Below are 16,899 nucleotides of genomic sequence, written 5' to 3'. Positions count from 1 at the left end.
TCCATGCTCTGCAGTACTATGCTGAAATATATGTTAAGCTGTATACACAGCTGTCACAATTACACATTTGTATAACCCACAACCTCATATAGTAGGACATGAGGACATTATATTCTAACCCAAATCTGTAATTGTTTGGAAATAACAGTTCTTAAACAAGAATCTCATGAGTAAAACATATATGATGTACACTGTTGGCATTCTGCAAAACTGCACAGTTGACAGTTATGGCAATCTGTGATGTCCTGACAATAATGTCAGATCAATTACTATGGTCACACCTATTAGGCATAGGTATGAGTCTAAATTGTGTACAGTTGGCAATCATGCAGACAGTATATCAATCCATCCAGCAGGCCTGGGATGACACTTTAGCGAATACATTGAACTAAATCTACATCTGTGTCAATACAGTTTTGTGCTTACCAGCAGCAAGCGCATGGCCTCTTCCTATTCTTGACAGTCCTGTAAAAGTTTTTGGGAGTGGTAATGTAAACAGCAATGCATGTTACAATATAACAGGGTAATACTTTAAAATATCTCACATTTACAGTAACTGGTATGTTAACAGGTATGTGGGTCATAATCTGTGCATGAGCTTAAAACTGCAGCTAAACTGCACCCCGTATAAAACACCTGACACTCATGTAAAACTATGTGCACCCTAACACTTTGAATGCTACAGTATTCCAATGCCGATCCAACTAAGCATACCTGGACACTCCTCTTGAGTGGAAATGGTTGCACCTACATCCATGGCATATTAGATGATGGATGCCCAGTTGCTGTCCTGTGTTGCAAGATTCACCAGGAATTCTTCAGTGGTTGACAGAGGTTATTCTGCTGCAGGCCCACCACCAGTGACCTGATGATCCCTGGCCACATCCGCTGCACATCTTTATGCCGAGTTAATCATGTCGGGTGTCTCACCTGCACATATGTGTGATTCTGGTTACCCACAGCATTAATGCTGTTGACCAGTTTGTCTCACAAGGCTGCATGCTCTTGCCTACATGCCCTCCCTCTGGACAGCAGGACTTGGTAGTGTTGTCTCAAGGCCTCAATAATGAGGTTGTTTTCTGCCTCAGTGAAAGGTGCATGGCATCTGGCATGCATGATATCTCTTGAAATACAAATAAATGAGAACACATGTCAGGCTCACATACATGGGAGTACAGTATGTAGAGATTCAGCAATAAAGGAAGCCTATTAGTATTCCATGTTTGATTACAAATCTTATATTCAACAGTGTGTCAAATATACAAAGGTTGTGGAAGCAACAAGGATAGTAGCAATAGTGACCCACTCCTGTTTGTGGCATACTCTTGTATGATCACACAACAAACACAGGGAAACATTGTAGTGTGCCCCGTAGCAGGGAACCCCCCCACCCATAACATATTTATAAACAACAGTGCCAAACAAATAGCAGGGTATTACCACAACTGCTAACAAAAGAAGTATCCAGGAGACCTGTGTAACTAGTTAACACATAGCATTATACCCTTGCTGTACTCTACATCCCCAATAGGTGTAACACAGCTGAAGATCACTGGCATGTCATCAGCACAGTTGTTAAGAAAAGCTTACTGATGCAATCCCCATATGAAAGGCTTACTTATGTAATCCCTATTCCCCCCTAAATTTATTCAAACATATGCGTCATGTTGGAAACATTGTTACATACCTTATGGAGTACAAAACTCCTCTGTTGAAAGATACAGCTATATGAGTACTGTGTGAATGAGTTAACCATACAAACTAACTCTCATACACAATTGTTCCCCTAGTTAGGTGTTTCCCTTTTTAAGATGGTTCTCATTACCAGATGATTACCTCTGAACCAATCTGTGGTTCAGGAATGCTACATGCAGCATACAGAGCTGATTTGCAGTATAATCAGCCAATTCCATGCAACTAGTCAACAATATATAAGGCCTCAACATAGACTCCATCCCCTTTCTCACATTCTAGTGTGGACATTACTGGAGTAGAAATTATGTCAGTACAGACAGAATGTTTGTGGCAGCTACTTGTTACATACACATGTGTGTGCTACAGGCTGAAGCTGCTGCTGCAGGCTATAGGCATAGTTACAGAGTCTGCAGAATGTGCAAGACAACAACACTTAAGAGTAACTGTATGATCTGTGGTAGCCTTGGTGTACAGCCAGAGCCAGATTGAGGGAACCCATCTCACTGGAAATTAAGGTATGCATTTAAGGTAAGTATGTCAGCCAAAGGTATCATTAACAGAGTAACAGGAAACATGCTTACTATATCCTTCAACAAGGTAGGGGGTATATTAACCATTATGTCAACCAGTCAGATAACTGCCAAGTCATGTGTTATGTCATAGTAGCCATCTAGAATGTGTGTGCTGGTAACCCTTGCTTCTAGCACAACCTCAATATATGTATGTTACTTCTGCTGTGGTTGTCTGTACTATCATTAGCAAATCATTGTGAGCTGCAGTCTGATATGACTAGGCCTCATTTGAATGACAAACTTCAAAATCCTCTGGGAATTCATGCTAATGCATGACCTGACATTCTATGCACTTTCTAGTTTTGTAATGGGAATAGTTTAAATGTGGTCCATCTGTAGGCCATTGACTGCCATTATTTAGAAGCAGGCATTCAAACTGTACTGCTTTGGGTGGTTAAATAGGTGAAGAGACAGTCATAGATAGACTTCAAATACTCTGGAACAAACTACCTATCTATATCAAACAAAGCTCCTCATTAGCACTCTTCAAGAAAAATCTTGATGATTGGATGGGAGATAGGAAATTCACCCTGGGGATCACTTCTGTGGCTCTGCTTGACAGGGGCACAGGAAAATAATTTTCTTGTGTGGCAAAAGTCAGGGTATCATTTGCCTAGGCTTATATAGGCCCTAGGGCCAATAGCCTAGTACATACATATGAACCTATGAACCTATACATATCAGAATTTATAATGATGATGTACACATACATGTATTTAAATGCTAGACACAGCTGTATTTGAACTCAGAACCACGTGGACCAAAAATTAATGTTTTCAAAGCATTTAACAGATTGAGCTACTAAGTCACTATTACACCAGGTGTATTTTTAAATGATGTAGATATAATTGCACAGTTACCTGCTGTTACATACCTCACTTACATCTATTATTATATGTATGGCTTTATATTGATGTGTTTCTCTATCAAAGGCCCAGTTACACTCCTATTTTTCCATTAATCTTATAGCTGATTTGCGCAATGCAGAGTGATGTACAGCATGGCTTAAACACGCTTAATGATGGGAAAATAACAAGTATTATATTTTGCTTAACAAACAAATTAAATGTGATTACTATTTTTTCAAATACATATGTCAATATACTGCCATTTAACTTAGCTTAGTGATGCTGTGCATCTTGCAGCATCACTCAAAAATTATTTAAAGAAAAAAAAATGGGGAGATAGCACAGTGGTGAAATGGGGTGCAAGCAGAGCAAAAAAACATAGTGAAAAGCAGGTAGGTATGTGCAGGAAGGGTGTAGGAAAGAACCACAGCTATCCATTTCTTCCATGGCATCAAGTGTGCACTTTAACAGTTTTTTTAGCTGAATTTGGACTGTCACCCCCAGAGAGATGGGTGATGACAACATAAGTAAGACAACGTAGCTTGAATTGAAGTAATACCACACTTCGAGAGTTGGGCATGGTCTTATATCAGTATGCTTTGTAACTCGAGGATGCATCAAACATGTTTTTGGAACACTTGCTGATTTTTTACATTGCCTAAATGGGCCTATAACTTAAATAAATTGTTTTGGGGGAACGAGGTGTAAGACAGCAAGATATACTTAGATATATCCAAGGTACACTTTGGGTATACTGAATGGGTGCATTACTTCAATGTTTGCTTATGTCAAATGTGTATTTTATACATGGCATACATAGCATTTAGGGTTTAATCAAACATTTATATGAACAAAACTAACTTCTATACTGTTCGCTCCTTTTGGCCGATATTTACGGAAAGTGTTTTGTAGCACATTTGTTATGTGTTGTAGTGCCTAATGACACTTGAATTGAAGTAATAACATACTTCGAGAGTTGGGTATGGTCTCATATTAGGAGGCTTTACAACTTGGGGATGTATCGAACATATGGTTGAATATTTGCTGACTTATTACATTGCTTAATTTTATGGGCATTTAACTACGCCAAGTGTTCTGATCTCTAAACATTATGTTTTGGGTGAATGAGTTGTAAAATATCAAGATATATCTAAGGCAGACTGAAGTGACCATTTTGGGCTATATCAAACATCTATATGAACCAAACTATTACCTATACGGTTCATTTATTTTTGGCTGGTACTCAGGGAAAGTGTTTTGTAGCATACCGATTATATTAGGGATATAGGAGGGTGTCAGATCCCTAACAGGATTAAGATATCTGTTGGGTTTATTCCAAATTTTACAATATTTTTGTGTTTTAGCATGATAATATGCATATATTTTTGGATATAACTATAGGACGACATCTATCTTGCAATTAGTGCAGGACTGGGATCTGGGACCCTTATGTTGTGTAGGGGGACTGGAATTCTAAATATTATATGTCTCCTACAACCATTTTTTTGGATCAGAATTATGATTCTCATTATAAACATTTGATATAACCTTTTGCTATATGGACTGTTTAGAATTGAGTTGTGAACAGCATTTAATTTTGGCTCTTTAATTGTGGCTAGAATTATATACAAAATTTTTATTATACCTTTATGGCTCGTTGCTTGAACAATAATTAGCCTAATGACTACATAGCGCAGTATATGATGGTGCACTACTATCTATGATACAGGATATTTTTATATGTACCTGTTTATACACCTGTTAGTGTACAAGTTATATTTTATTCATTACTGTGATTATTAGACAGTGTGCGAATGGAATCCTAAAACATTGAATGTTTAGAATCACTGACACATCTAGCTTTTTGCCTTTGGATAGGCCAGCCAACTGGTGTATGGACTCCTGTATAGGTGCCTTGGTGAATTGGACCTGGTTGGTATCCATACACAATATGTTTATGACCTAAACATATGAATAGAGTTACAAACAACAATGATATAAGAAACTTTTTCACATAATATACCGGGGAAATATTGGTATGAGTCTAGTAGATATAATTCATAAGTAAGTTTCTGATTACCTTCATGACAACCCTACAACATTCCTTAGCATAAGTGTGCTTTGGACTTTGGTATGGATTATACATACAATATTTGATATGATTCTCTGATAGTATAATATTAAATAGGATGGATGTATAACTAAACCGAGCCATTTTTGTGATTTTCCCAACATATAAGTATAAGAGGGACAACAATGGTTGTGATTTGTTACATGTTGTTTGATTTTGAGTGTTGGGAATTATAGTGTCTTTAAAAAGTTTAACATACCAATGGATATACCATATATATGGCTGTACTGATTTATAGCAGAATTTATGTTTTTTGACTCTGTCAGTTATTGCCATTTATCTATTCTCCCAGTTTTGATTAAAAAAATTTGCTCTGTTACCTACTCAATATTGTTGTATGTGTTAATTGGGTGAATGTTCTATACAGATACCAACAGAGAACACATCAGGTGTATGGTGACTAGTATAATTATTTAGCTGAGAGAGGGACTTTGAATTATCTATGTAAGTCTTTTCTAATAGATCATTTAAACTGAATATAATATGGTTTATATATGTTTCTAATATTGATCATTTGATTCACACATCTTTATTAAACTTGTTTGGGTTTTGAATACATGGTATTTTCAACACCCATTGTGTTTTGATCTTCCAGTTCTGTAATACCCATAGTGGTTTGTGGTGGCATTGCAAACAGTTGTTGTTTGTAGTGGACAGTTATGTCCATTGGAGTGTATAATACTGAATCTTTGGATTAGTGTTCAACTATTGGTTGATTGAGATTGAATTATTCCGACGTTGTGTTCTTATATTTCATGTATCAGTCAATGGTGGTATAACAATATTACAATTTACCACTAAGATATTTAGGTATTCCACCTGATATAGGGATCATCCTGTATTGTATTATTGTGTCACTGGTGCTTTCTGCCGCCCCTGTGACTCTCTATAAAGGATTAGGTGTTTAATTTTTCTCTCTGTTTGGTGCGACTGGGTACGTCAACTATTGTCACTTCTTTTGTTTAAGTACTATATTCCTTGGACATTTTTGTGCTCCATCAGTCTTCACTGGTAGTATAATTAAACATTGTTCACAACATGGATCTAAATACCATTCTATCTGGGTTATGTGCTGATCGGCAAGATATAGCAGTATTTGGCATTGAGAAACTGCCAAGCAATGATCCAGGTAATACGCCTCAGACCTCTTTGGCAGACTGTGATATGTTTTTCCATTCAATCACCAAGGCATTTAAGACTCTTAGATCAAACATTTGGCATCTCAAGTTATTCAAAGCATATTCGGCCCAAAACATGGCTCCCAGAGGATTACAGTCTGAACACAACCTCTAGTGGGGAAGCCAGATGATAAACTAAATCAAGATTGGCAGGAGGCTCTTCAGACTGGATCCATGACATTTGTGAACATTTTGTTACAATACTACGAAAGGACAGTAGATTCCAATATATTGGAAATCAAAAACATATGCTCTGAGGTTCATAAGTTTGAATCCTCCCCAAAATATCAGGATAATATTAAAAAATTATCTTCAGAACTGATGGAGCATGAAAAAACCTTAAAGGAACGTAAAATTAAGAAATTTCATCGTGACTTTTCCGATTATCAAAGGGGGAAACCATTTGATTTCAGTAGATCGGTCAGATTTGTGGATACCAATCAGGTTAGAACAGGGCCCAGTCGCACCAAAAAGAGACCCCGTTCCATTCTCAAAAGTAGGGGGGAGAGCTCATACAGCACCTCAGGTGATGAATCCTCCCTTACTGATTTTGAGGCATCTGGGGAAAGAATTTCACCCAACAGGAAGAAAACTAACAAAATTTCCCCTTTAGAAGGAGTAAGGGACACCGTAGAAAGCACAGAAAGACCAATCACTCCGGTCTCCCTTCAGGGTCTTCTGGACAATTTCTTGAAATAGGGGACACATCAGGGTCCACTCAGAATGTGTTAAATTTATCTAAAACCACATTGACAGATGAACAGGTTGCATTACTAAACAAGGGTTTGAACTACATTCCCTCATTTTTCAGCCAGGAATATCACATAGTTCAGGATTTACAGGCTTTTTGTAGGAGATTAAATCTTAGACTGTTCTTTGAGGATAACCAGTCAGAACCATCTGGGGACTTCCGTTTTGGTAAGTCCTCATTCCAACCTCCTATGAATAAACATGTTTCGATTTTTATGGACAGTATTCTGAGGGATATTCATTTTGAGAATATGGGACATATCATGCTGGCTAGTAATTTAACTCCTGAAGACAGGATAGCTCTGAATACTTTGTGTGACAATAAAGACATAGTTATTGTCCCTGCTGATAAGGGAGGTGCGGTTGTGGTCTGGAATACTGCGGATTATGTCCAAGAAGGGCTAACCCAATTGTCAGATGCTAAGTGCTATATGAACATGTCTATAGACCCTACACCAGTATTTAAGGATGAGATTGATTCCTTCTTGCGGTTAGCCTATGAGGAGGGTATTATTAATAAGAAATGTATGGATTCACTTATGGTTTCTGAACCATGCAAACAGATACTGTATCTTTTACCCAAAATTCATAAATCTTTAGTAAAACCACCAGGCAGACCAATAGTCTCAGGAATAGGTTCTTTGACCGAACCACTGTCGGCCTTCCTTACCAAATATCTCAAACCCCTATTGGAACACATAAGATCTAGGTTGCAGGACACCACTCAGTTTCTACAAATTATCAGGGAAACTCAATTGGAACCCGAATGGTATTTATGTACTTTGGATGTGAAATCATTATATACAAGCATACCACATTGGGCGGTCTTCAATCTATACAATATTGGTTGGAAAGGGCTAACCTATATTCACCAGGCTTTAACACTCTTTTGATATGTATGTCTGAACATGTGTTAAACAAGAATGTTCTGTATTTCCAAGGCCAATGCTACTGGCAGCTACAAGGAACAGCTATGGGGGCATCCTTTGCCCCTATATGACCTATTCATGGCCTATGTTGAAGAATATATGATTTATGATACATCACATAATATCTTTCAGGTGGAAATGGACATTTGGAGACGTTACCTGGACGACTGCTGGTTGGTATGGCGGGCTGATGTGTGTTACCTAAGGGAATTTGTTGAGTATCTCAATGACAATGTCTGGGGACTTGAATTTTCTGTGTCATATGATAGGAACAGCATTAGCTTTTTGGATGTCACTGTATATAGGAACTCAGACAATACTTTGTCTACCAGGGTTTTCCGTAAATACCCGCAATATAATACCTTGTTACACGCATCAAGTTTACATCCCCGTCACACCATCAGGAGTATTCCTATATCCCAGTTCATAAAGGCTCAGTTCAAATATTGAGGAATACCAAGTGGCCAGTAGGGATCTCGGTCGAAGATTTACCGAAAGGGGATACGATAGATTTGATATTCTGTCTGCACAGAGAAGAGCAAATAGTCTTGAAAGGGATGACCTATTACAATATCACAATAAGAACAAAAATCAATCATCTCGCAGTACAGGTGTCAGATTCATCACCACATATGGTAGAAACGTTAATATGATCAGAAACATTATTAACAAACATTGGAATATTCTACTGGCTAATGAAAAGCTACGAAGTATCCTGGGACCTCGTTGTCTTTTCTCATATAAACGAGGTAAAACCTTGGGTTCTTACTTTTCACATTTCAAACATATGGCAAGTGGGGGGACGACCCATAAACAACTGACACTTCATGGTGATGAACTTATTGGGTCATTCCCTTGTGGCCATTGTGGATCCTGCCAGTATATGCTTAAATCCAAGGAGTTTACCAGTCGCAATACCAGTAGAATTTTTGACATTAAGGTTTTTGGTAATTGCAGTAGCGATTGGGTGGTGTACCTGGCCTCGTGTTACTGTGGGGGATTTTATGTTGGACAAACCTCGAGGGCTCTGAGATTCAGGATGAATGAACACCGCAGCGATATGAAAAACCATAAGGAGACTAGTGCTTATATCAACACACATTAAAACATCCTCAAGCTAGGTTTACCTTTATGGTTATTGACCGCATTTCTGGAGATAGAACCAACAAACAGGGCTGGCATGGTTTACTAGACCAAAAAGAGAAATACTGGATTACTACATTGGGGGGTTTATTTCATCCTGGATTGAATGACCATTTATAGGAGAAGTTGGTTATAGGAGAAGTTGGCTATTTGACAACATTTATGTTGATATATCTGACTCCAACAAGTGGACTATATTTCTTTAGGTTACCCATCATCTAGGGATTAGGATCACTTAGCATCTTGGCTGGTACTGATTATGGGCCCTACTCTAATTATACATAGCATATGGACTATGTGTATGTGTAATATAATGACCAATTTGAACCAATGTGGTCATATAAGCTTCACATAGTCTTTTATTAAGTATCTCAATCAGTTCCACATATTAACATACTTGTTCAGATCCTGGTGGTTAAGAAGGTGTCTTTGGATTTCTATTGTTCAATACCTGATTGAAGATTCTCAGCATGGATCTTTTAGTATGTATAATGGCATACTCATATTCAATTATGGGTGTATACTTAATTTATTCCCTGTATATATACGCCTTTGATTTCTCCATTGTTCTGATTTAGATTGTTTAGGCCTCTTACCTTAAGTACTCGACATCCAGCATTTTTGGTGCCTCAAATGAATAATTGCTGAAAGGACAAGGACTATGGCCATACATATATAGACCGATACAATATGAGTACATGACTGGATGGATAGGCCATATCATGTAAATAAGTGGTTCTAGCTTATGTACATATTTTTTGGGATGCTTACGTTAATTTTCAGGACTGATTTCACTATTATCTTAGATTAGATATTAATACATAGTTGTCTTTACTATTATTATATCAGTCTTGGAGGTTAACGACACATATTTTGGGCTCATTCTTTGGTGTAAGCCTTATATTGTGGACGTTGCTGATTTTTATTTATTTTTATTTATTTTCTATTTGTTATTTTTTATTTTTTATTTAGTTATTTTGTACACCATATATATTCATATATGCATATTTATTATGATTTCCTATATATGCTTTATTTTTTCCCCTATTTTGTCAGTCTATTTAATTTGAACACTTGATGTATTATACACCTGGTGTTTTTGATGAAGATTGGATTAGTAGCCAGGGACAATGGCTATTTAAACACAGTTCTCTACTAATATGAGCATGAGGATGGATATACCATAATATTATAACAACTTCTTAATTCTGTGTATGCATTTCTTTGGGGTGTTTAGCCTGACATTAAGGAATGACTTTATCAGTATATACAGTACCCTTTGTATTTTTGTATGAAAAAATGAAGATGTTTCAAATTTATGAATATTCATGAGCAAATGATTGTGATTGGCTCTGGATAAGTATTTATAAGATGATTAAAATGGAACTTGACTACATTGTGTTACACTGAAGAAGGCTGTTTGCCGAAACTAGTCTGTTATAGACACAAGTATTTAATAAATTTATTGAACTCTGTGCTGCTTTGCTGGTCTATTTGGTCAATTTGGTGCTGGTTACATGGTTTGGACCGTGCAAACCCTCGTGCATAGGACTTGGTATGTCAAGCCAAATGGACCAGATTAACTATGTGCAGTGGATATGTGTGCAAAATGGAGAGCTATGTATGGGATGATATTTTTTTGGGACACGTGTCCATTTTTTTTAAGGTGAAGATGGAATGCTGAGGAAGAGACATAGGTGTGTGTGGGGGGGGGGTAAGTTGAGAAAGTGAGGAAGGTTTTCAGACAGACAAGACAGACAAGACAGCAGACAGGGTTGGTGTGTGACACAAGAGGGTGCGAACACCTTGGTTGGGGAGGGTGTTGTGGAATCTCAGTCCCATGAAGGTCAGACATGGTAGCAATGTGACTCAAGTCCTCACCCATGGGACTGTCACCAATGAGCCTTCACTGCTCATGTGGAGGCAGTGTTTGATGCTGGCACCTAGGCCAGACTGCACCACCAAGATGGATAGCTTGCTCCCCATCTAACGCAGGCATGCACCAACAGTTTGGCACAGCAGCCCATACACCATGCCTAGCAGTTCATCTTGGGTGGCAAAATCACCCCCTCCACCTCCACTCCCAGAGGGAGGACTACTCCCAGCCTGTGAGGCAGAACTACCCAATGGACTTAGTACTACAGGGGCAGTAGAGGGGTGCCACCAGGCTGTAGCCCAGAAGTGCTGGGCCACTGTGCCTTGGCCGGGTGACCCAAGGTAGTTGGATCACCAGAAACTGGCCTACCTTGTCCTGCTGTGGTAAATTAAATATAAACGTAAGGAAAAGTAAACATAACCCAACAAATGTAAGTAATAATATAAGTGATAAGAATAATGAGTGGTGGAAAGAAATTGAAAAGAATATAATGAGGAAAACAACAATAAATAATGTAAATGAAAGTTTTTTTAACAGCAAAGCAATATTAAATTATACATACATTGGATATAAAAAGTGTACACACCCGTGTTAACTGCCAGGTTTTGTAATATATAAAAAATGAGACCACAATAAATTATTTCAAAACTTTTCCCACCTTTAATGTGACCTATAACCTGTACAATTCATTTGAAAAACAAACAAATCTGTTAAGGGAAAATATAAAAAATAAAAATGTACAATATGCACGTTGCATAAATGTGCATACCTTTAAACTAATACTTTGTTGTATCACCTTTTGATTTAATTATAGCATTCAGTCTTCTTCGGTACACACCTGCCATCAATTAAAGAGACTCTGATTAACCCCAAATAAAGTTCAGATGTCCTAGTAGGATTTTCCTGACATTTACTCAGTTGCCTGCTACAGCAAAAGCCATGGTTCGCAGAGACCTTACAAAGCATCAAAGGGATCTCATTGTTGAAAGGTATCAGTCAGGAGAAAGGTACAAAAAAACGTCCACAGCATTGGCTATACCATGGAACACAGTGAAGACAGTCATCAAGAAGTGGAGAAAATATGGGACAAGAGTGACGTTGTAAAGAACTGGATGTCCTTCCAAAACTGATGAAAAGACGAGACAAAACTGGTCAGGGAGGCTGCCAAGATACCTACAGCAACACTGAAGGAACTCAAGGAATTTCTGGCAAGTACTGGTCGTGTACTACATGTGACAACAATCTTCCGTATTCTTCATATGTCTGGACTATGGGGTAGGGTTGCAAGATGGAAGCCTTTTCTTACACAGAAAAACATCCAGGCCTGGCTAAAATCTGCAAAACAATGCATCAAGTCTCCTAATGTGTTATGGTCTGATGAGACCAAGATTGAACATTTTGGCCACAATTCCAAAAGGTACATTTGGCACACAACAACACTTTGCATCACCAAAAGAACACCATCCCCATGGTGAAGCATGGCAGTGGAAGTATCATGCTTTGGGGTTACTTTTCTTCAGCTGGAACTGGGGCTTTAGTCAAGGTTGAGGGAATTATGAACAGTTCCAAATACTAGTCACTTATGGCAAAAAACCTTCAGGCATCTGCTAGAAAGCTGAAGATGAAGAAGAATTTCACCTTTCAACATGACAATGACCCCAATCTTATATCCAAATCAACAAAAGAATGGCTTCATCAGAAGAAAATTAAAGTTTCGGAATGGCCCAACCAGAGTCCAGACCTAAATCCAATAGAAAATCTATGGGGTGACCTGAGGATAGCTGTGCACAAGAGATGCCCTCACAGGCTGACAGCTTTGGAGTGCTTTTGCATGGAAGAGTGGGCAAATATTGTCAAGTCAAGATGTGCCATGCTGATAGACTCCTACCCAAGAAGACTGAATGCTGCAATTAAATCAAAAGATGCTTCAACAAAGTATTAGTTTAAGGGTGTGCACACTTATGCAACCAGCGTATTGTACTTTTTTTATTTTTTTATATTTTTCCCCTAACAAATTTGTTTGTTTTTCAATTGAATTGTTCAGGTTATAGGTCACATTAAAGGTGAGAAAAGTTTTGAAATGATTTATTGTGGTCTCATTTTTTTATATCACAAAAAACTGGCATTTTAACAAGAGTGTGTACACTTTTTATATCCACTGTAAGTCCCAGTTAAGATGTAATTACAAATAATATGATAATATCAAATTATAATAATAAATATAATTAATAAATTGAAGAAGAGAAGGGTGGGGTTAGAGAAAAAAGAAGAACATTAGTAACTTCACAGATAATATAACTACAGTAGACTACTACTACATAATCCTAGATACAGTATGTTAGATTTCACTTGTGAGAACACTGACTGCTTATATTGGATAGATGATATTGCACGTTCATAGCTCTCAACCTGTTAGCATGGGACATTATGGGCGAACCCATACAAAATGGTGGTACAAAGGCACATTGACAGGGAACATTTTTACATAGTGTGATCATACATTAGTAGCAAGGTGTTCTGATAACAGATTTGCCATTAAATCACATTCCAAGTAATGCCATATATCTGAAAATCAAAGGACCAGAGATATGGGGCAGTAGTCATTACATTCTGCAAAAGCCATGACAGATGATAAATATGTTTGTGTATATCAATTACAGTAGACAGCTGGACATTTCTCAGTTGACTGCTGTGGGATTAGAACCCACAAGCAGTGACTACAGGAAGACTCAAGATTTTATTTTAAACAATACATTTTTAGACCACCATCTCCTTTAAAACTTTTAATGAGTCATTTTGTGTGAAGTTGTGCATTTACACATTCATAGCTGTGTCTGGTGTAGGATTAGAACCTACAAGCAGTGACTACAGGAATACTGAGCACTTTATTTAAAAAACGTAATTATCAAAGAACCATCTCCTTTTAAACTTTGTTGGTTAATGTCACTTCATATCTAGCATTTACTCACATGGATAGCTGTCTAGGACTTCTGTTAACTTACCCATATACCCTTTTCATTTGTTGAGTGCAACCTGAAACATATTTCAGACAATGAAAAGAACACAAGCTTGACCCTTAATGTGGGTATCGCACTACATTTACTTCTGACATATGTTGGCACATTATTTATTATTTCTTATTTATCAGTTGACTGGTGTTGGATTAGAACACGCAAGCAGTGACTACAGGAATACTGTACATTTTATCTAAAAATCTTAAAGTATCAGAGCAACATCTCATTTTACACATTATTGATGTATGTTGTTTCAAATCTTGATTTACACATATGCATAGCTGTGTAGGAGTTGCATTACCTTACACATTTACCCTATTCAGTTATTAACTGCAACCTACAGCATATTTCAGACAACATGAGCAGAACACAAGCTTCACCCTTAATCTGGGTACTGCACTGCAGTTATGTACAACATATGATATTAGCACATTATTTAGTACTTCACATTTATCATTTGTCTGGTGTCGGATTAGAACCCACAAGCAGTGACTACAGGAATAATGAACACTTTATTTGAAAACATTAATTATCAAAGCACCATCTCCTTTTAAACTTTATTGATTAATGTTGCTTCAAATCTGGCATTTACACACATGGACAGATGTCTAGGACTTCTATTAACTTACCCGTATATCCAGTTCATTTATTGAGTGCAACCTACAGCATATTTCAGACAATAAGCAGACCAGAATCGTGGCTCCTAATCTGAGTAGACCACAACATTAACTGATGGTTGAAAGCTGTGCTACATGATACTGCATGCTTGCTTGCTTTAACTTGTTTACCATTTCAGATATGCACATTAAGATGTCCCAGGTATTTCATGCCTGACTGTTAAGACTGCAAAATCTGTATTTACTTTATTGTATTATTAAACTATACATTAAGTTATTACTTTGATGATTTTCTTACTTACCATGCGCTTGCCTCATCCTGGCCAAATGCCCTGCATGGGATTATACATTGAGAGCCCTCTCTTCTGCAGCTGTGGTAAGAGAAGCAAACCATTATGCATACCAGTTTTACACAGATACTGTGTGTATATTTGTAAATTACTGGAAAACATACTTACATATATGTGGGGTGCACTCTTCCCTAGTCTCTTGGACTCAGGTGTCCAATGTTCCCGTCTTCTGATGTTTCAGGTCATTATAGTGGTGATGACACTGCTCACCAGTGTGGGTGATACCAGTTGCACTGGTAAGGTCCCTGGCCAAATTATCCCAGGCCTCAGACTTACAGTCTGAATCCTAGTAATCACCCTGCAACAGCCAGGGATCATGGTGTTGTACAAGGAATCTGGAATCTGCCCACCCCACTTTTGTGCCCTAGAATGCACTCCTTTACCAACTCCAGCAGCCATACCCACAGTCAAGGTCAGGCTCTGAGGAATGATATGAAATTCCCACCTATTGTCCTTTATATAGGCTGCATTCCTGTCCTTGCACATCATACTATAACTTTCAAAAGTGTCACATTGCTTAACATCACGCAAACTCCCACAATCCATGTTTAAGCAAAGCATAGCAATGTGCAAACTGGAAAAGATCATTGACAACATTTAAGCACTGTTTAGCATTGCAGAGCTTTTTAAAATGCTACAATTATTTAATTTAAAGTCAACCAATGTTTCAGTCACCTAACACAGTTTCACATCACTATATGTAAAAAAGCATTACTAGCCAGGAATCGAACCTGGGACCTACTATACTGTAGATCATGATTCAACCTATCTAGCCAGTGGGATAGTGACAGGAACTGAAATATCTTCTAATATACTGCAAATGTGCCTGTAAGCATAGCGCAGCTTCACTGCATGGGTTTGTGCATTGCTAAGCACAGCATACCTACAATTGAATACATCCGGTTTCTATTTTTAGCTGTCTAGTGGTTATCTACTGCTTAAGTACACCTTGCTATGCCTAGCTAAGCAACATGCCACATTGTGCAAACAAGCACAAAAAGAAAAAAAAATTAATATTGAATGAATCCTGTTTCTATTTTTAGATGTCTAGCAGATGTCCAATGCTTAAGTATTCCATGCTATGCCTTGCTAAGCAATGCATTGCATCGCACAAACAAGCACAAAAGAAAAAGAAAAAACAAAGCAAAAAAAATTATTTATTATGTCTAGTAGATGTCTGATATATATATATATTTATATATATATATATATATATATATATATATATATATATATATATGTGTGTGCACAAAGCTAAGCATAGCTAAGCAACATGCCACACCGTGCAAATAATCGCATAAATGTAAAAAAAAATTAAAATGCAATTTAATGGAATAAAATGCCTTGTACAGCTTTTGGCCAAGGTGTGTGGCTTCACTGTCATCCTTACATGGATTCAATATCTGTGTTGCTATGACCTCTCTTAGGCGCACACCATAATTAATATGTGTGGTCCGCTGCCAAGGGAGAACCATGGCCATGGACATGGAATACACAGATACAGTCTGCGTAGGCTCTCTACAGAGCCTACACAGACCTTATTGAATCCAGGGGTTGTTGACATGATCAGATAAGGAAATGAACAAGGTAGGAAACAATCAAAGGAAAGAGCTATAAGTAGGGAGCATGTAGAGAGAGGGAAGAAGAAAAGCAAAGTAAACTGAAATGACAAAGTAAGTATTCAGGATTAGACATGAGAAATAATAAATAATTTTCAAAAAATCAAATGGTTTTGTTTCTCAGAACTCTCTTTTCATTTTCTTTACTATGATAGTCTACTATGATAGTCTTTACAT

The sequence above is a fragment of the Protopterus annectens genome, chromosome 10.part0, assembly GCF_019279795.1.
Source record: "Protopterus annectens isolate FY-2018-M chromosome 10.part0, PAN1.0, whole genome shotgun sequence".
Taxonomy (NCBI): domain Eukaryota; kingdom Metazoa; phylum Chordata; order Ceratodontiformes; family Protopteridae; genus Protopterus; species Protopterus annectens.
The sequence above is the reverse complement of the archived record's forward strand: the minus strand, read 5'-3'. Positions refer to the sequence as shown.